General features: G+C 41.3%; 1 pseudogene; it reads left to right on the top strand.

The window, feature by feature from the left end:
* LOC122432423 overlaps window positions 1-22,957 on the top strand; it is a 33,677-nt pseudogene that overhangs the window by 2,464 nt on the left and 8,256 nt on the right.

Below are 22,957 nucleotides of genomic sequence, written 5' to 3' on the forward strand. Positions count from 1 at the left end.
ATATTATGTATGTAAAACATGGAATATTGCTCAACCAGAAAAAAGAATGAAAGAGTGCCATTTACAGCAACACAGATGCAAATAACTATGTGGAGTAAGTTAGAAAGAGAAAGACCAATGCTATGTGATATCTACGTGTAATCTAAAATGCAACACAAACGAACCTATCTGTGAAACAGAAACAGAATCACAGACATGGAGAATAGACCTGTGGTTGCCAGAGGTGAGAGGGACGGATGGGGTGGGAGGTTGGGATACAGAATGGATAAACAACAAGGTCCTATTGTATAGCACAGGGAACTATATTCAATTTCTTGTGATAAACTATAGTAAAAAAGAATATTTAAAAAGAAGATATGTATAACTAAACCACTTTGTTGCACAGCAGAAATTAACATAGCACTGTAAATCAACCATATTTCAACAAACAAATACTGGGGGGAAAAAAGCTCTTTCATGAAAAATAATTTGGGGCATTTATTCTCTAGTCAGACACTTCTCCAGCGGATAAGGTATGATTCTACGGACCATGACCTTTGGTCTAGAGCTGGCCTGCCCAATAGGACGGTCACCAGTCACACATGCTACGGAGATGCACTCTGAGTGTAAAGTGCACAATGATGTTTAAGACGTTGACAGTAAAACAGGTTCATTATTTTAAACCATTTTTTTGCACATTGGAATATTTTTGGATTTACTAAAGTTAAATAAAACTAATACAATTTCAGCTGTGTTTTTATTTTTCTCAATGTGACTATCAGAAAATCTAAAAATCATGTATTTGACTGGCATCCCATTTCCATCAGACAGCATAGATCTAGGGTTTTTTAAAGGAAGGTCTTCCTTTCAAAAGGGTTTGTTTTTGCTTACTTCAACCTTGACCATTTCTCACCTGAGTCAACAAGTTATTCAAAGTTGTGGTACATATGTATAATGGAATATTACTCAGGCATTAAAAGGAATGAAATTGGCTCATTTGGAGTGATGTGGATGAACCCAGAGCCTGTCCTACAGAGTGAAATAAGAAAGAAAAAAAACAAATATATATTCACACACACGCACACATATATATATGGAATCTGGAAAAATGATACTGATGAATCAATTTGCAAGACAGGAAGAGACACAGATGTAGAGAATGGACTTGTGGACACAGCAGGGGAAGGACAGCAGGACAAACCGAGTGAGCAGCACTGAGATATCTGCACTATCAAGTGGAGAACAGGTAGCTCGTGGGAAGCTGCTGCTAACAGGGCGCTCGGCCTCCTGCTCTGTGATGACCTAGACGGGTGGGTGCGCAGCGGTGGGAGGCTCAAGAGGGAGGGGTAAATCAGTTATGGCTGACTTCCTGTGCTGTATGGCAGAGACCAGGCTTCCAGGGTGGCTCCAGGGTAAAGACTCTGCCTGCAATGCACAAGACGCAGGAGAGGCTGCAGGTTTGATCCCTGAGCTGGGAAGATTCCCTGGAAGAGGACACAGCAACCCATTCCAGTGTACTTGCCTGGAGAATCCATGGACAGAGGAGCCTGGCAGGCTACAGTCCATGGGGTCACAAAGAGTCGGACATGAGTGAAATGACAGAGCGTGCATGCACGGCAGACACCAACACAATATTTTAAAGCAATTAGCTTCCAATTAAAAAAAAATACATATATAGAAAAAAAGAAATGTTTCTTACAGGTTTTTTTTCCTCCACTAAGTACACAGTTTTAAATGGTCACTTGTATCTTTCAAATCCAATTTCTAAAGCCAAACTGTGGATCTCCATGTGACACATGGTATGTGGGTCTCCCGTGCAAAGCCAAGGTACCATAATCACTTTCACAGACAGAAAAAGTCTAAAGTGTCATAGAGACAGAGCACAGTGAAGCATATTGGTAACGTGGTGGTTAGGACTGGCAGTAGCATCTCTGTTAGTCTGGAGATGACGACATCATCCTGCCCAATGCATTTATACACATAATCAGCATAAGACGCTGTGTGGCCAAATCGAGAGGCTTACTTGCCTCTCCTTGTAACAACGTGAAGCCCATCTGAGAAGGCATAATACCTGTCCTGGCCTTCCTCCACTAATCCTGGGGCATCATGTCCCACCTTGAAAAGCTTTGAAGCTTCAGTGAGTGGTGATATGCCAGGAATCCAAGAGCACCCCATGCCACATGACTGAGATGCCACAGGAAAGCCCTGGAAAGTGTGATAGCTGAGGAGACGTGTACAGGTTCAGATCCTTCCTGTGCTATTAAGGGATGCTAGTAGCTTAGTACATGGGGCATAAACTAGCTTAGTACAGGGATGTTAACTACTTAGTAGCTTAGTAAGCGCAGCTTACGACCCATGCCCCGCCGCTGACCCTGAGTGATAACACGCCGGGGCCTACAGAGGCGGCAGGGACAGGACCCGAAGGATGGCACTCTCCCACGCTGAGTGCCTGCTGTCCTGCGTCACACAGGCCCGTGTGTGGCCGGCACCACCCTGGCCATGCTCATCTCCTCCCTGTGACTGACTTGTACATATTTCCACTGCACAGAAATAGACAAGCTGTCTTTACAGAGCTGGTTCAATTTCCAAAATAAACTATTCTACTGCTAAGACACAGTGAGTAAACCCAGAATGGTAGCAGGTAGCGCTAGCGTACTATGTTAGACTGGACATCCAGTGTTCTCACGTTAACTTCTGGGCTTACTCATATATATTTACAGCTATTGACCCAATCATTCAAATTAATCTTGATACTTCTCCAAAAAAGTTGAAAATATGGGACCATAAAGACCAACATCCATGAGGGGCTCATGAACAAACCCAGACTGTGAATCATTTTAATTTAAAACATGATTATATTTTGATAGGAGGAATTCCTGGCATACTGTTGTCCACTAATTGTGATAGACAACAGTAGAAAGTTACTTTTTATAAATACTATTTCCTAATACGGTATTTCATTTAATTTCAACCTTGCTGTTCTAGAAAGAAATGAAAGCATAAATTTGTTCTGACAGTATATTTTTCAGGCTTCCCATGAGTTAAAGAGACATGCATTAACTAAATTTCTGTATTCACTATTATAGGTGATCTCTGATGTACGAAAAAAAGACTTCAGATGTTTGCTATGTCCCTATAGAGTTGTTTATAAATTGAAGTAAATAGCAGAGGAAAAACTCTGTTAAGCAAAGAACAGCTACAACAAATGTGAACTGTCATTTCAGACACTCATGGGTCAACATTTCTTGAAATAAGAAAAGACCTACCTACATGGGATCATTTTCCTATCTTCCAGTCTCTTCCTGGAGTTGAAAAATTTAGTGAACTACTCTTTGAAAACCTATTTTTCTTAAGGGCAGGAGGTAGAGAAACATCACACAAATTATGATCAGATTCAAGTTCTTTCTAACAACTGAATCTAGGGGGTAGTTGTAGAAAACACTCGTGGAATATTAACTTTAGAAAGGAAGTCAGATGCAACTTAGTTTAGTCACATAGAAAGATTTTCTCCTCTTACAAGAAGTGGTGGCTTCTTCCATTTAAACACTGCTGATGACAGCACTCATTGCCCTGTGCCCTGGTTCTATTTTTATCTGTTTCTATAACCATTATAAGATTCTCCCTGCTAAGCTGAACTGTGTCTTCCTATAACTCCATTTCTATCCTCCTTACAGGCCACCCATAGTAAACTCCATTCATCTTATTACCTGACAAACAATGTTTAAAGACAGCAAATATTAAGTGCCACTTGTTGAGACTGTACTGTGTACTGGGCACCATATTAAGTATGTTACATGCATTATTAATTCACTCTTCATATCAGCACAAAGAAACAGGTGCATAAATCCTCCTCTCGGAGGGCACAGGTGCAGGAGGGGTGAGGGCCCCTGTCCTGCTGGAGAAACCTAGACAGGAAGAGTGGGCTTTGAACCCCGGGCCTGATGCCAATGCCTGCGATCTGGGGCCCTGCTACAGCACCGTGTGGCCTCCCTGTCAGACCCCCCACCCACCGAAATCTCTAGCAACTCTCTTTCTTCCATTAGGATGTGGAAGCATGACACAAGACAGGGAAAGGGCATGTAAGTGAAACTTGTTTGCCAAATATGCGCACAAGTAAATGTTACTAAAAATGGTGCTAAGATTCCACGTCCATGCTTTTCAGCATTCCGAAACATTGTCTAGGTCTGCAGACCTGAAATTCTTTAAAGCCACCGTATGCTCTATATTTCATCCATCCGAAGACCGAAGTCTTCTTATATCAGCAGGTTCTAAGCCTTTTAGGGGGTTATCACAGGAGGCTTTGACAGTGGAATGAGAGATATGAACTCTCTTCCCAGGAAAGTGAGTGAAAGTGAAGTCACTCAGTTGTGTCCGACTCTTTGCAACCCCATGGACTATAGCCTACTAGGCTCCAGGCAAGAATGATTTTCCAGGCAAAAATACTGGAGTGGGTTGCCATTTCCTTCTCCAGGGGATCTTCCCGACCCAGGGATCGAACTCAGGTCTCCTGCATTGTAGGCAGACGCTCTACCATCTGAGCCACCGAAGTCACCACCATAGTTTGGTGGAAAATACACTTCAAAATACACTTCAAAGACACACATTTTAACCTTCAATTGGTACATGCATAGATCCTCTACTGCCATTCATCAAGGAAACATAGTATCCAGGTTTACCCAACTTTTTGCAGTGCTAAAATGATACTACTTTACAGAAAACAAACAAAAGGTAAAAACGGAATAACTCCTTTTGGCATTCAGTTCAGTTGCTTAGTCCTGTCAGTGTCAGACTCTTTGCAACCCCATGAATCGCAACATGCCAGGCCTCCCTGTCCATCACCAGCTCCCGGAGTTTACTCAAACTCATATCCATCGAGTCGGTGATGCCATCCAGCCAGCTCATCCTCTGTCGTCCCCTTCTCCTCCTGCCCCCAAGACATTAGGTAACACTAATGCTTAATCCCAATCCATAGAACTATTCTTCCTAGCCTCTTTCTCCAAATATGCATCAGAAATTGGTTGTTTTTAGAGCTGGCTTTCAGACACACCAGCTCATTCAAGGATTAGCATTCTCAAAGTAATTCTCAGAAGTTTGTACCACTATTTTTTATGTTATCTCTGTAATAAGTCCCTGTCTATATTTTGTACAAGCTCTTTTCTTTTACAGTCAAGACGAACAATCGCATCCATGTCACTTACTAAGAGGTCTGCTCACTTATTTCTTAAGAATTCTAATTCTCTTACACAGTATATTGCAGCTGTGAACAAAGCCAAATAAATTTCCTCTGAGAGAAAATATGGTTTTATCCTAGAAATACTTTTAATTATTAAGCAGTCCAACTTAATTCATCATTAGCACCCATAATGAACGGCAATAAGGCAATTTAGAAGGAATGGAGCAGAGGTGCTATAAAATAAAATAGAAAGTCATAACATTTATCACAGCTTGCCAGAGAGAAATTTATTCTGCTGGAAGCAATAGTTAGATGTAAAACTTGAACTGTTAAAGAACTTATGTCCACCCTTTGGTAGACAGAAACTGGCCAGCTTTTCACAGAATGTAGTTCCTTTTCCTTTCAGACACAATTAGACTACACTCCTTGGGCTTAAAAGTAGCCCGATGAATGAGTTCTGGCCCGTGGAAAGGAGCAGCCATTCAGGGCTCTGCACATAAAATCCTCCTTGTGAAACTCTCCAGTGTTTCTGCTTCCGGTTGGCTGAGATGGAGATGACCCCCAGGGCAGTTGTGAGACTCATTCATCGAAATTTTATGGTTACAAAATGGAAAGAAATGAAAGCTTTAAATTCAAGCTTGGAGAAGTTGCCAGATCAGGAGCCCTCAAGGCTGATGGCTGAGTGACAAAGAAAGCCTTCTTACATGAGATCTGAGGGGTCCGAGTTTTATCTGTTATAGCGGCTAGCATTATTTGCATGAACATAGCTCCCCTTTATAGAGAAGGGAGTGGCAAGCCACTCCAGTGTTCTTGCCTGGGGAATCCCAGGGACGGCGGAGCCTGATGGGCTGCCGTCTATAGGGTCGCACGGAGTCGAACACGACTGAAGCAACCTAGCAGCAGCAGCAGCTCCCCTTTATAAGCACATATATCATGGGCCCTGAGAAATCACAAAGCTCATTTACATTTACTCTATATTTTATATTTACCATTTACATCATTTGGTTATTCTTGTGCTTATCTTTCAATGAGACGTTGCTAAGGCGTTTCATTATTAGAGGGCTTGGAGTAAAATGGTAAGACAGTCATGTTAGAAGGACTAGACCTAAGAGGGAAACTATAAAACTTACTTGAAAGGCTTTGACGGTAAGGTAGAAAAGACAAGACCAACAATTTAACTTTTTTTGCCAGCACTTTAGGCTTAAGTAGAACAATATTTAAGATAAGGCATTCAATATTTATTTTTTACAAAATGGAAACAGCATGAAAAAGTAGAATAGGAAGTGTTATAGAGCTATAGCCTGCTCTGGGTTCAAATCCTGAGTTGCCAAAAGTGGACATAGGAAGACCCATATTTACTTTTGTGTGTGTGTGTGTGTGAAAATTAAACGTTCAAGAACTTAGGGCAAAGTAGCGTTCTCATAATCCCTAGACTAGAATAATTAAAAGTGATATTCCTTTTTACTTTGAGACATAAATAGTTCAGGGAAAGACATGTTGAATTTAGACACTTGGTAGAGAATATACACGCAGACACAAACACATGCATATTCATTAGTTACTCAGCAAGTACAGGCATCTATGCAAACACGCAATATATACATTATTAAAGCCCTTATGCTCTGCAAAATTACACATTAAAATCGGAGGCAACAGAACAAAAATAGGTCAGGGCAGACCATTCTAAATGTATGCACCTTGTGATCAGCGTAGAAACAAAAATATCAGCCTAACAAATATTCTGGCAAAGTTAAGACGTGATGAATACTTAGTAAATGAAACTACAGCATACAGAAAGACTTCAACTTACAAACAAAAGGTGGGAATAGCTTGATGGAAGTAGTTTAAAGAGAAGGTTAAAACTTAGTTGTGTTACTGCACTTTGCAGCAATATGGATAGACCTAGAAATTATCACACTAAGCTAAGTCAGACAAAGACATATATCATGTGATACCTCTTATACGTGGAATTTAAAATAGGACACAAATGCACCTATCAGTGAAACAGAAACAGACTCACAGACATAGAAAACAGAGTTTTGCCAAGGCAGCGGGGAGGGAGGGAAGAGGAGTTTGGTATTAGCAGAGGCAAACTATCATACATATGGTGGATAAACAACAAGGTCCTACTGTATAACCATAGGAAACTATACTATCTTGTATGAAAAAGAATACACTCATATATGTATAACTGAGTCACTCGGCTATACAGAAGAAATTAACACACCATTGGAAATCAACTATACTTCAACAAATTTTTAAACATTGGGTCTTAGCGAGAAGGTAAAAATGCAAAAAGATGAAGACTAGCATAATAAATGCTTCCCGGACAGAACACAGAGACACGCAGAGTCAAGAGGACAAATGCAGAAATGGGCCCGTACACATAATCCCAAGTCCACATAGCTTATTGCATTCAGCTGTGTTAGCTTCAAGCATACGGCAACATGATCACTACATAAATACATATACATGTGCATACACACACACACATATACTTTTTCAGATTCTTTTCCGTTACAGGTTATTACAAGACACTGACTAGCATGCCCTGTATGATGCAGCGGGCTCTTGTTTCTCTTTCCCTATTTTATACATAGCGATGTGTATATGGGGTCCTGACTCCTCGAGACCCCATACACTGTAGCCCACCAGGCTCCTCTGTCCATGGGGATTCTCCAGGCAGGCATACTGGAGTGGGTTGCCCTTCCCTTCTCCAGGGGATCTTCCCGAACCAGGGAGCGAACCCAAGTCTCCTGCATTGCAGACGTATTTTTAACATCTGAGCCACCAGGGAAGCCCAATATATAGTGACGTGTATACATTAATGACAAACTCCTAACTCATCACTCCCCCCACCCATGACTGCATGTTTTGACATCATTTTACTTAACAGTTGTGTATGTGCTAATATGTATTACAGAAACATGCAGTATAACAGCATAGAGTAGGGGCTAAACAAATATTTGTTGAATGAATAAATGGGTAAATAAGTGTCAAATAGTTCTATGGGGGGAAAGACAGGCATATAATGGAGAACAGAGTATAAAATTTGTAGCATACTTTCTTAGGTCCAAGTCTACAACTTTTTGGCATTTAAGACCTTGGAGACTTTTTTCTTTTTCCTCCTTTAATACCACATCATTATAATAACTTGTTTCCCAAGGTTATCATGAAAAGTAGGGAGAATATTTTTTGTAAAAATGCTTTGAGATTTTAAATGGGCTATATAAATGATTGTAATAAATACTGTCAGTAGCATGTTTTCTGTTGAAGTCCTCAGCATATAAGCACTTCCTGGATAAATTGGGATTCAGCTAGGTCATGATGGAGAATCACACGTGGACAGTCAAGGAATGTTGAGAGGAGAGTGTGGATCGAGGTACAACAGACGGAAAAAATAAATTTATGTTTTACTCAAACATTAGTGAATCAACTACAAGGGTTAATATTGATAGTTCACAGGACTAGAAAGGTAAGATGATGCTAGTCTAGGAAGAGCCAGAACACGTCAATGCATTTTCCTTTTCCATTTTTTCCCTGTATCTCCTCTACATTGTGAGCTAACTTTCATGTTAGCCAAAAAATCACATAAGTGATTATTTCTCAAGAACTATGGAATTTTAGAGCTAGAAGAGACTTTATGTTTATCTAGTCAAGTTATCCTCCTCCCACCAAGGTCCTTGATTTGACCTTATTTCTGTTCTCAAGAAAGCATTTCAAAACCAAAGCAGCAAAATTTTGTTCATTATGTTGCACTAAGCTGCATTCACATATTGGTCTTATCAAAGAGAAGATCCAAATTGTTAAGGTTCTTGCTTCAGTGATTTTCCGTGACTGAAGCCATGCATGTATTGGCTTTCAATGTGCAGAGCATATGGTGACTGCAATCTCTTCTAGTATAGATTTTGCTGCTACATATTTTAAAGAAAAGAGGTGTTTTCAAAAAAAAAAAGTAACACTAATATATATAGCTATGTATGTTACAAAGAGGTTATCTTTAACTTTAGACAGCATTTTAAAGAAATAATTTAAGGGAGCAAATGCCTTAAGTATCAATTACTCTAGTGCTAAAAATCCGAGTATAACCTACCAAATACCTGAGCAAGAATCAGTATCTTATCTCCAAGTTAATCATCATCCAAAGACTTGGAATATGCTGCTAAACTGCACAGGACTTATACACAGTCCAAGTTTCACAAAAGTAATTCCATTCAAACCCCAAGTTTTCTGGGAGGTTGATAAAGATATGAGACCTCCTTCCCCAGTTCTAAACCACAATCAGGATTAGAACAGCACAGAGACCAGTTCCAAAGGGCGTTCCTTGGATCACTCATCCTTAAGGCTTAGAAATATAGACAGATGATTTCCAAGGGGGTTCTTGGACTACTTGTCCCTAAGACAGTAATACAGAAAATATATATTTCATTGTTAAATAATTTTGGAAAACATGCTTTCTGAATTCCTCTATTGGCATTGTGCAAAGTTTATTTGTGTATATAAGGCATGAAGAAGTATTGCTGAAAACAATTATGTTTAGCTTTATTTCAGACAGTGTTTAACCAGATATTTACCCAAAGAAACTTTCTTTTCCAATACAGTTTCTCTATCCCAGCAAAGCTAAGTGTTAGTCACTCAGTTGTGTCTGACTCTTTGTGATCCCATGGATTGTAGCCCACCAGGCTTCTCTGTCCATGGAATTCTCCTGGCAAGAATACTGGAGTAGATGGACATTTCCTTTTGCAGGGGATCTTCCAACCCAGGGATCGAACCTGGGTCTCCCACACTGCAGACAGATTCTTTACCATCTGAGCCACTAGGCAAATGTGCCACAAGGAAAAAATGTGTTCAAAGCCTCTGTTTATTTGATCCAGTTTGACTTTTTAGCACTCTCAGCAACATGTAGCAGATATACCTACTGCTTCCTTTACAAAACTTTCATTATCTTGGCTTCTCCTCATATCCCTTTATGTCTCCCCAGCAGTCTTCTTACAGCCAAGTCTCTCTTCTAGTCTGGAACCACCAGCAGTGGGACCTGGACCAGAAGCAGCATGACAACAGAGGGGGCTGTCTCAGAAAGGCAGACGCCCAGCCCTCACTCCAGACCCACTGCGTCAGACGTCTAGGGTAGAGCCTGGAGATGTGGTGACATGCCCTCCAGGCGATCCTGATACCAGTTGTGAGAACTACTCCTCTACCCCTTAACTATCCTGGTTCTTCAGGGGGCTGACCAGTGGCCCTTTTCTCCTGGATTCAAATACCATCAACACATTAGCGCCCAGGAACACTTATTGTATGGTGGGTGCTCCATAAATACTGGGTGACTAAACAAACACATGATTCCTAGTCTGTATCTCCAGCCACCTCCAAATACTTTGACTGGATATCTACACTGAATGGCCTTTTGGTCTCTCAGACTCACCACTTACAAAACTGCCCTCTTTCTCTTCCTTCCCTGACTCAACAAAAATAATTAAGGTGAAATATGAGCTCTCTGCTCCGAGCTCCATGTGAGTTCTCCCACCCAGCCCTGGTCACACCACCTGTGACGAGTCTGTGATCAGCGCAGCAGCATAGACAAGGTCTCTTGAGGATCAGAGTCAACCTCGCCAAGATCACAAGCTTAGGAAGGGTGAACTGCCATACACGCTCAAGGATCTTTGACCCAACAATCTGAACTGCACTGCGGTCCATGGCACACCCCAACCTGGTCACTGGTTATACCCTTTATGCCCCAAATCTACAACACATTCTAGATGTCCCTTCTGCCTGCATTTTTACCTCCAGTCAACCCAAACACTAGTACTCACTCATTCTTCTCTAAACGCACTTTCATTAACTGTACCCCAGAACTCCAGTATCTTTCCCTAGAATCTGACAAAATCCTCCCTGTCAGATTCCCCTACCTCTAATCCCTGCACCACTGCCCAGCCACTGGCCTTGCGACTTGCCTAGTGACTCTGGGATGTATTTAATCACCTGGCAAGTTTCCTCACACACAGATAGGGCCACAACACCCTCCTTCACCTCATCTCTGAGAACACTGTCAACCTTATCACAGCCCATAAAATCAGGTCCTGATGACTTCTCCTGAGCTTTCTGCCCCTCTTCATCATTTACCACTCTTCTCTTCCAACTCTAACTACTGGCTGCATCAGGCTCCTTTCAGTTCTTTGAAAAAGTGAAAGTCACTCACTCGTGTCTGACTGTTTGTGACCCCATGGACTGTAGCCCACCAGGCTCCTCTGTTCATGGAATTCTCCAGGCAAGAATACTGGAGTGGGCTGCCATTTCCTTCTCCAGGGGATCTTCCCGACCCAGGGATCGAAGCCAGGCCTCCCATATTGCGGGTGGACTCTCTACTGACAGCCCCCAGGGAAGCCCCTTTGAGATCTTTACACAGTGTTTTCTAGGATGTTGCACCTATTCTTAACTACCATCTCTCCCTCCCTCTACCTGGCTATTCTCACACCCAGGTGTCCATGACCTCCTCCCTGCCTAGATTAGATCCTCATTCAATAGGCTGTCTCTACACTCATTCCTTCAGTATAATTTTTTGTTGAAATGTATGTATTCTTTGAGAGGGACTGGGGGCTTCCTTCTATATCCCAGGACTCAGCTCAATGCCTTAAGCATAGTAAAGTGAAGAAAAAAGTCACCAGAACATTCACCATCTTGTCCAGTGCAGACAAGGATGCCAGCAGTTAAAACGCCAAGCCTTACGTGCTTCGATAGGTGAAATCCAACTGTGGTAAAATAGACCCGAGAGCATCTGCAACACAAAACCTAACTCAATGGTAAGAACAGATGTTAATCAAATTCAAATGAAAAGTCTGGCAAGAGGCAGCTTTGGTGGGTGCAACCGCTCAGAGACGCTTTCAAGGACCCAGGCTACAAGGTCTATGATTTACCATCCCTGCGACGTGGGGCTGTCCCCATTCCTGCAGCCTCACAAAAAGAGGGCTGCTGCTTCTCCAGCTTTCACGTGGGAGGAAGGGAAGGAGGGCAAAGGATAAGATGTTCACCGCCTCAAACTCTTTTCAATTGGAAAACAGAAGCTTGTCCAAAAGCCCCACCCCAGTCATCTCCCCCAGTGGTCCACTGGCTGTAACTATGCCACTTGGGCATCCCTAGATAGCAGGGGCCTGCGGTCTCAGGTGGGTCTGCCTATCACTGCTGCGTACCATCACCATTATCACTGGAGCAGAAAGATGAACCGAGTGAGAAGAGATATGGTCAGACGCATAAAGTAAGCAGAGAGACTTTCACATTGTGCTCAACCCAGCCTCAGACAATGAGAAAAACAATTGGATTTGTATCTTAGAAAACTCAATTGTACTACCCTTCTAATCACATCAGAAACTACCAAATTGGCAACTGTGAAGGGCCCAAGGTTAGGAAGAGATAGCTTTTCACACTACCAGTGGTGAAATGAATAAATCAGAGTCACTGTTCTTTAAGTTGGTACTGTGATGGAGGCTTCAGTTAAAATTAAAAAAAAAAAAAAAAAAAAAGTAGTAAAGGAAAATATGGCTTAAGAAAATTGACTAACTGAAGCCATGGAAGAATGAGACTTGACTCCAAAAGTACAGAAAGCAATGCAAACTGGAGCAGCGTACCTGCTGCATGCCAGGCACTTTCACCCCGTTTGGGAGCCACAGGCCACCTTGCAGACCTCCGACAACAAGGACAGTTGCTGGGCCAGGGCCCCCACGCCATGTGGAGCCTTCCTCAGACGGCACGGGTGTCTGACCGCTTTCCCTTCCTCCCTCCCCCTTCCCTGAGAGTCAGCCTTGCCTCCTCACAGTCTCTGCCCTCTTGATTTTCCCAGGCTCCCACCCCACTGTCTCTCACAGGCATTTCTTCCAACAACACCTTTGCACGTTTAGTCTCATCCTGATGTCTGCTTCTCAGAAGGCTCAAAAGAACACATCACCTAATCCTCAGACAGTCCTGGGAGGTCAGTGCCACCTGCACTTCAGAGAAGAGGAAAGGTAAAGAACTTGCTCACCCACAGGCCAATGTGTGGTTAGTAAGGGCCAGGGGAATGCACCCAACTGCTTTTTTTTTTTTTAAGTAACATTGATTTTTCTCCACTTTAAGGAGAAAAGACAGAGTCCCCCAAGACACACATGGAAACTGAGGCCAACTTCACAACCAGACTGCAACTGTGACCTGGGGAGTAGTATCACGTCAGCAACATTCTTCTTCTGGGACTTGTGACTTTGGTACCAGAGAGCCTGTAAAACATGACAGCTCCCAAAAACCAACTTACATTGTAGCAGTTAAATGTTTGATCTTTCCAATTAATTTGGAAAGCTCCTTTTAATATGGATGGTTCCTCCATTTTACCAGACACAAAACATAGATGTTTCTTAAAATAGGCTCCCTTGACTGGCAGTGAGCTGAAAATTCACTAGAAACACGATCTCTTCCACTTGAGGATCAGGGTTCTGAACAGAGATTTACTGGAGAATTCTCTCATCTGTAGAGTTGCATTGTTAACATTTTATTAGTATATTGACTTTTTTTTCAAGTGTTTGTCATTATTGGTAACGTTCATGGTTACTAAATCTAATGCCATTTTTCCTCTTATTTTTCTCTTTTTTATAAGCAAACTCAGCTTGGAGAAGGATCAAGAGAATCTGACCCTTTGCCTCCAGCCCAGGGCTCAGTCACAGGGCAAATCCCTCTGGTCAACCAGGGCATTTCTGGGCCTCAGTGAACCCTTTTGAAATGTCTGATTACATCACTTGTCCAGAATGTCTGAGGGATTTTAAACCAAGACAAATCATATATACAGGTGTGTGTGTGTGTGTATGCATATGTGTGCTCAGTCACTCACTTGTCTCTTTGTGACCCCGTAGACTGTAGCCCGCCAGGCTCCTCTGTCCATGTGATTCTCCAGGCAAGAATACTGGAGGGGGTTGTCATTTCCTCCTCCAGGGGATCTTCCTGACCCAGGGATCAAACTTGCATCTCTCATGTCTCTTGCACTGGCCGGCAGATTCTCTACCACTGAGCCACCTGGGAAGCCCACATACAGAGCTGACCCTGGAACAAATCAGGGATGAAAGAGTCCACCCAGATGCAGTCAAGAATCTGCCAGTTTATACAGCATGTCAAACCATTCATCTACACAAAACACCAAGTTTCTGAGAGAAGCTCTGGTCATGGACCAAGGGTCATTCCTGCAACCTATTCCACATAGAATTCTGTCTTAATATATTTTAATGTTTGTGGTGTTATGCTGCTTCTCCATTACAGTGCAATATTTTCATTTTTATTTCCTATGGTCCAAAGGCTGTCCTACCATGAGAAATAAAAATTCTCTTGGATTGAATTATCATGACGGTTATATCCTATTTTTAATTTAATATTAAACTTCTTATAGCTATTATACATATGGAAAAATTGCATTAAAACTTTATTTTAATGAGATGGAGATTTTCAGTCAACCTTGGAAGCATCTCAAATGGTTTTTCTGAGACTTATCGAATGACTGTGAATTATGTATCTTTACTCCTTTGTTTAGGGGTACCTCATTTTTCTCCATATACTTTGAAAGTTTTGGAAAATGTAAGTACTAACTGAAAAACACCTTTCCCAATACAGAGATTATAAAATACTTAGATCTTATCATGTGCTTTGTATTTGTGCTAAAACCTTGGAACTACAGGTTTAGTGTGTATAATTTATGTAAACTATCTACTACACAACAAGGCTGGCAAAGGCATTGTCAAACCAGTCAGCCAAATGAGACTGATCTCATCATTTTTCATTTCAAACAACGTGTCAAGAAACATCTCTCACATGATAACCCTTTTATTTCTGAGAGAGGCGGCCAGACAGGCAGGTGAGTTAAGTCTTCTTGGACATGCTGGGAGGTGAAAATGGGATGTTGTAGAACTGTCTCATCATTCTCGTTTGACTCTAAGTTCTACTTAAATTCAGATATTCTCAACACAAATCCATTTACCTATTTCTATCATCTCAGACTGTCAGCAGATTATGTCTGAATCTCAAAGCTCTACCAACAAGTCTTGGAAGACTCAGGAGGGTAGGATGTATTCCTTCCTCTTGTAAAGAAGGAAAAGGTGGGAAAGAAGTGGTTTCAGCTAAGGGTGGATGTGAGGTTAGAAAGCAGTTCCCTGGATACTCATCCTCTTTCTGCTCCATTAATTCACTTTCTTGAAAGGGTTTACAGGTTAGGTAGAGAGACACAGCCCACACATAAAACCTAACAAAAAGACAGAGATGTATTGTGGAAGCAGGGCTCACAGTCTCTGGAGACCAGTAAATCTGATCAAATCCTAGATCTGTTACTTCCCTTGCAAGTTCCCAAGAAGGACCTTGGACAAGGTACACAACCTTCTTGAATCTGAGGAACAGCATCAATCTCATAAAAACAGTTAGAAGGCCAGATGAAAACACATGTATAAACACTTAGCACCTGGAACAGTAAATGTTCTGCAAAATATTGACAGATGGACTGACAAAGAAAATGTGGTATATATACACAATGGAATACTACTCTGCCATAGAAAGGAACAAAACTGGGTCATTTGCAGTGATGTGAATGAACCTAGAGTCTGTCACACAGAATGAAGTAAGTCAGAAAGAGAAAAACAAATGTCCTGTATTAACACATATATATGGAATCTAGGAAGATGGCACTGATGAACCTATCTGCAGGGCAGGAATAGAGACACAGACACAGAGAACAGACTTGAGGACACAGTGGGGAAGGGGATGGTGGGGCAAACTGGAAGGTTAGGATTGACACAGACACACTCCCATGTGTAAAGCAGAGCGCTGGCGGAGACTGGGTGTACGGCACGGGGAGCTCAGCTCAGTGCTGTGTGACGCCCTAGAGGGTGGGACGTGGAGGCAGGCCTACACGCGAGGGGATGCACGGGTACTTTAGCTGATGCGCTTTGTTGAATGGAAACTAACACAACACTGTAAAGTAATTATACTCCAACTGTAAAAAATCAAAATCAAAATCTCACAAAGACAGTTAGCAGGTTAGATGATTTTATATATATATATATATACACACACACATACATATGTATATATACACACACACACACACTTAGCAGCTGGTATAGTAAATGCTCAACAAAATATCATTTATGTACATATAAATGCCTAGTGAGTGTATGGTTAAAAGTGCTTCTAAAGAAGTGGAGAACAGGAGAGGAACTGCTTCCTCCTATTGACAGTCAGAAGAGGGTCCCCAAAGGAAAGTGGTTCAGGCATCATCAGAAGATGCAGATACAGCAAGAGGAGGGGACAGTGATGTTGGGCCAGTGTTTGATGTCTTCTATGTAAGGTCTTAAGAACTGGTTACCACAGGCTTTGGTGACACGATGCTTACTTTTTTTTTTTAATCTCTGTAACTGTGGATTTTGTTCTCATTCTGTTATTTTTCTTTCAGACAGGCAAGTGAGTGAGTGAAAGTCACTCACTCGTGTCCAACTCTTTGAGACCTCATGGGCTATACAGTCCATGGATTTTCCAGGCCAGAACACTGAAGCGAGTAGCCTTTCCCTTCTCTAGGGGATCTTCCCCACCCGGGATCAAACTGGGGTCCCCTGCATTGCAGGCAGATTCTTTACCTGCTGCACTATCTGGGAGGCCCACTACGGACTCCATGATAATGCACTATTTACCTATTCTTTTTATTTCCTTTGATGATGTTCTCAGTCTAATTGTTTAATTGGTTTGTGTCCACCCATCATGTTCCTGGGCTCATGTAATGCTCCATCACACACAGGCGACTCTCGCTCCCAGCTCCCCAGCAGAAGGCATGGCCCTTGAGATTGCTCTGCGGCTGACACTGCAGCCATGGGGAGATCCTCTTCTTCCCTTTTTCATGCCATCTGCCATCAATCCACACCAAGATTTTCTATCAATTTACACTGAATCTTATCCCTAATTAAGATATTTGTTGTTTGTTCACTGAGTCGTGACTGACTCTTTTGCAACTCCATGGACTGCAGCCTACCAGGCTCCTCTGTCCGTGGGATTCTCCAGGCAAGACTACTGGAGTGGGTTGCCATTTCTTTCTCCAGGGGAATCTTCCCCACCCAGGGATCAAACCCCCATCTCCGACTTTGCAGGCAGATTCTTGACCGTTGAGCCACCAGGGAAGCCCAACTAAGATATTTAACAGAACATAAATTCCTACTGGTAGAGGGAAGAAAGCAAAAGATAAAATTAGTATTTTAAGTCTTGGATTATGTGAAATCTATCATGTTGTCTTCCAATATTGGATAATTGAACCTTGTTCATATGTATTCCAAATTATGTAAATAGGTTATTATTTAAAGACTCAAGCTATATTATTTATTGCCTTGCATTCCTTTGTTATAAGCATCCAACTTTACCCTATAATTTTATTACACCATCACTGTCACAGTATGACTGTTCAAACTGCATGTGCTACTTTACTCCAATTAGACCCACTTAGCAACATTTTTAAGAACTAAAATTGTGCTGAAATGCATTTACATCAGCCCTCTCATCCCGTCTTTAGAGAAACAGGCAAACAACTCTTTTGTGCCAATTTTCAAAAAACATTTTTAAAAGCAAGCTTTGGCAAATTAGATAATTATTAAGCAAAACAATACGGGGCTCAACATGATGCATTAACAGCTTCTAATGTTATTGAACGGAACGACAAGAGAGGCACTTTGTTCTTACTTACTTGGCAGACAATTATTCTTTGCTCCAGCAATACTTCATGTGCATACTTCCAAGGAAGACTCATGAATGCAAAGGTTCATTAAGGGAATGAGAGAATCGATTGTAAAATGGAAAAGGCCGGGTGAGGTCATATTTCAAAGAGATGAATATGGTACACTCCATTATGTTGTAATCAGCCCCTCTCTTTCATGCCACAAACTGTCATAGTTTATCCTAATTTTTAAAAAAGGAAAAACAATTCCTGCAGCCTTTGGACCAGCTTTATCCTAAAGCCAAGGAGAGAGTCACTCACGCTGCAGGCATTTTCCAGTTCCCGTGGTCTTTGGAGTCCACCAAACCAACGTGCCTGACCATTTTTCTCCTTAATAAGAAAAACATTCAAATGCTACTATTATTGCTGCCCTGGCAAACCACACTTAATAGATGGTACTTGCCCTGTACATGACACTTACAACATCAATCAAGACTGAATTTTATTTCAATTTATTATGGTTGCTGTCCAAATGAAAAAATGCTTATGTCGTAAAAATGTCTTGCAATATAAATGTGCTAATGATGTAATCACAGATTTCGGACCAAAAGAAAAAAAAAAAAAAGAAATCCTGATTTGGGTTAAACATTTGCCCATCCTTCCTCCTAAATTTTTCATTGAAGTTAAACATAACAAAATAATGGAACCATTAAGAGGTGATGTTGGTACAAAGCAGAAGTCACATTTAAATATTTTATGTCTTTATGAGGGAGCTTTATTATATTTTCCTTCTTTAAGAAGGGAGTTGATACTTCCAAATGATCTGCGATAAATGACTTTAATTTCACTTTCATTTAAGGCTCATCTGCAATTTTTTTTTTTACCCCTTGAAACGACCATTTATCAGGGAGCAACACTACCCAGCCTATTAGTCTGGAATTTATCCTTGGCCACAGCTGTTGGCTGGGGGAAGCTCCTCTGGGTCCTACTTGGGTCCTACTAGGCTCCTGTCCCAGTGAGGTGGGGAGAGGCAGATGTCAAGTGATGCTTCTCACCAATGGCAAAGAAAATCATTCAACGTTCTGCCTCTCACATGACTGCCAGGGACTGGATCTTCTACAAAGAGCCCAGCAGATTTCTCAACAGGCTAGAAGATCTGGGAAATAAAGTACCTATTCTGTGCCACAAAATCTCCTCCTTCAGTGGTTCTCAAATCTAAGTACCTGGAAAGCTTGTTACTCTTTCTGTTCCAGAGGTAAGGCCAACTTGATGGACCCTGGCACTATGGCTCGGCACAGGGCCTCTTGTTTGGTATAAGGATCTGCTGTTTTTGTCTTGAAATTTTAAACAGCTTTTGAACTAGGGGTTCTATATTTTCATTTTTCAATGAATCCTACAAAATTACCAAATCAGTAACTGGTCCTGACAGAAGCTCAGGGATACAGCAGGTGAACTGATATTTCTTTTTTTTTTTTTTTTAATTTGGGGTTTAGCTGCTTTACAATATTGTATTTGTTTCTCGGTGCAGTGAAGTGAGTCGGCAATAAGCATACATATATTCCTCTCCCTCATGGACCTTCCTCCCACCACCCCCATCCCACCCCTCTGGGCCATCACAGAGCACTGAGCGGAACTCCCCGCGCTGCACAGCAGTGTCCCGCTAGCTGTGTGTGTCACACCTGGGAGTGTGTTTACGTCAACCCCAATCTCCCAACTCACCCCCCCATCCCATGTCCACACATCTGTGCTCCACATCTGCATCTCTAGCCCTGCCCTGCAAACAGGGTCAAGGTCCCAGGTGAGTCTGATCTAGAGACCACACTTGGAGAACCACTGCTAAGTCAGATTGCTAAGTATCTGATTTTTCCAGGCCACCTCAATAAAGAGGTGGTCACAAAACATAATTTTGGCTAATTATGAATAGAATTCTACTAAGGAGAGCCTCCCTTGCTGAGCCCACATAACTCTCCCTGCACCCCCCGCCGAAAAAAAAAGATTCTCCACTGCTCCCCCTGCCCTTCTTGCCTGGAATGCAGTGCAGAGCCTGGCAACACAGCAGCCATCCTGCAACAAGAGTTAAAGGCTGAACAAGTTGCAGCAGATTTCTGCCCTAGGAGAAGGAGGAATTCCTAGGAAATAGAGCTGACCAGAGAAAGAAATATGTGTACTACAATTATGATATAAAATTGGAAAGTATTAAAAAAGTACTCATCCCAAACCCTTACCAAAACCAAAGACTGTTAACACTTGTGCGCTGTGCCTTCTGATATTTCTGTTCTATACAAAGAGTTATTTTTGGACATTGCTGTGATAATACTGTGTAATCATACTGTATATTAGATTTTGTATCTCAGTGTAATCATAGAAATAGTAATTACCCAGGCTGTTGTCTAATTGTACTTATCATTCTCATGATAAAAATGCTCTGAAAATGTTTGTGCTTCACAGTTTGCAAGGCTATTTCACGAGCATTTTCTCACTTGCTGGCAACAATCCTACGAGTTGGGTATAAAAGGGAGCAAGACCCCAGGGCAGCAATGAAGCATCAGAGCTACAGACTTATCTGAGAGCACCCAGCTAACAGAGCAGGGACCAAACTCTTGGCTTGACTCCTAACCCCATGCCTGTCCACTCCAGGGGGAAAATCATCTTTTTCAAGGTCATACATCACCAAATAAACCACGAGGCCTAAAGTCTTCACTTCCTCAATTTACCCGGTGAAGGAAGTCATGCTAACTTTTCATTTTCTCCTACTTCTAAGAGATACCTCTGGGAAAAGAAGTTCCATAAGGAGTATGTTCTGGAAGTCTGAATTCTACAAGTTTCTTCTTGGCAATTCATAAAGCAAAGGTTCTTAAATGCCCTGCAGTTATTTTCAAGTTTTGTTTAAACCAAAATTTATCAAAGTTGTTTGACCACAGAAGACTGTCTTTAAGGAAAATTTCATCAAAATTTCTCAGAACATCATGTTCTACGGAACACACTGTGATATTCTCTGGATTGACGTCCCTTCTGGTTTTAAGATTTTATTGAGTAAAAGGAATGGAAGACCCAGAAAAGAAATGACAAGCACATCTAGTCATCCTGTATCAAATTTGTACCCCAAAGCGTTTGATAAAAATAAATATAATGTATAGTTTTTAAATATAGTTTTATACTTTTAATATACTTTTATAATATACAGTTATGGCATTGGCAAGGATTAAGATACTTGGTCACTTCAGTGTCATGAAATATTTATGAAAATAAAAATGGGGTGTTAAAACCAGGAACACTCTTCCCGTTTACAAAAGCATAACTCAGACAAAATAAATTTCTTTTGAAAAATGTCACTATCAAGAACTACACATGTTACCCCAAATGAATAGCCTAACTTGAGTTGCAGAAATCACCCTGAGCGTTTTACTCCATATATTTATTTTACTATTAGGTTTTTCAACAAAGTCCACTTTGGTAACATTTAATTGAGTTAAACAGTTATGCCTTAAGGTTAGAAATTATGAAATGATGGATATGAACAACTACCCCAAATGGCAAATGCTCTGCTTTATGAAGGAGGAGAGACAGGGCATGATGCTGGCTTTACACGTTTATTTAATTATCAGCTGTCTAATTTAGACATAAGTGTCAGAGACAGACGTCAGGGAGGCCAAACCAGACAGCCTCTGACTCCCAGACATTTTCTACACGCTCAACTTACAGACAATGGCTTTCCATTCAGACAAACTGAGATATGTTCCTTTCCTGGAAGCCTGGCCAGTGGTTGGATGTAAAGGGTTAACTTCTGGGCAAGTTCAAAGTGTACATTATTTTTCTAGATCGGTTTCCATAAGACCTCACATTTTGGTATGAGAAATATCTAAACCAGAGGTTTATTTTTCCACTAGAGGAGTAAATCCTAGCCCATTCTAAATTCATCACTCTAGATTATTCAAACAAGTCTAGATTACTCTAGCAAGCTTTGGAGAAATACTGAGACAAGCAGGAGGGAGGGTATGGGCTACACTCTTTACAGTTCTTTTTACTGTAGCGAAATATGCATACCAAATTCATAATGTTACTGATTTTTTAGTATACAGTCCAGTGATGTTAAGTATACTCACAACATTGGACAATCATCACTACTATCTGCAGAACTTTATCATACTAAACTGAAACTCTACCCATTCAATTATTACTCTCCATTTGCCCCTCTCCCAGCCCTGGTTAACCAATATTCTACTCTCTGTCTTCTTGAACTGACCATCCTAGGAACTTCATTTAAGCGGAATCATGCAAAATTTGTCCTCTCGATTCTGGCTTATTTCACTTAGCATAATGTCCTCAAGGTGCATCCATGTTGTGGCATGTTACAGAATTTCATGTCCCTTACACATAATGGAAAGATATTCCATTGTGTGTGTGTGTGTGTGTGTGTGTATGACACAATTTGTTTAGCCATTCATCCATCCATGGATATTTTCATTGTTTCCACCTTTTGGCCACTGTAAATATTGCTGTTGTGAACAAGTATCTGTTCAAGTCCTTGATCTCAATGATTTAGGCCATATAACAAGGAGATGAAATGCAGGATCACATGTTAATTCTATGCTTTTTTTTTTTTTTGCAGAACTACTAGGCTGTCTTCTCTGCAGATGCAGTTTTATATTCCCATCAGCAGCACATAAGGATTCCAACTTCTCTGCATTCTCACCAAGTTCACCAAGACCTGTAACTTTCTATACATTTTACAGTTACCATCCTAAAAGGTTCACTGTTTTCTTTAAAAGATCCAATTGTAGGGAGCAAGGGAGAGAGATCATTGGTATATGAAAAATACAGAAATGTGTGTTAGTCTATGAGAGAATTTTAAACATTAACACTTAGATAAATAAGCCTTTTATAATCTAGAGTACTGGTTCTCAAAGTGTGGTCTGTGGATCCATATTCTAGGGCTCTACCCCAGACCTACTGAATCAGCCTCTCTGCAGGTAGAACCGAGCAGTCTGCATGGGCCATCCAGGTGATTCTGATGTGCACAGAAGTTTGAACACCACTAATCCAGAGATCAAGATTGTTGAGAAACAGCCCGTGAAAGATGCAATCCCAAATCTAATTGGGAGCAGCCTATAAGCTAAATA

Source organism: Cervus canadensis, chromosome 31, assembly GCF_019320065.1.
Source record: "Cervus canadensis isolate Bull #8, Minnesota chromosome 31, ASM1932006v1, whole genome shotgun sequence".
Classification (NCBI taxonomy): Eukaryota; Metazoa; Chordata; class Mammalia; order Artiodactyla; family Cervidae; genus Cervus; species Cervus canadensis.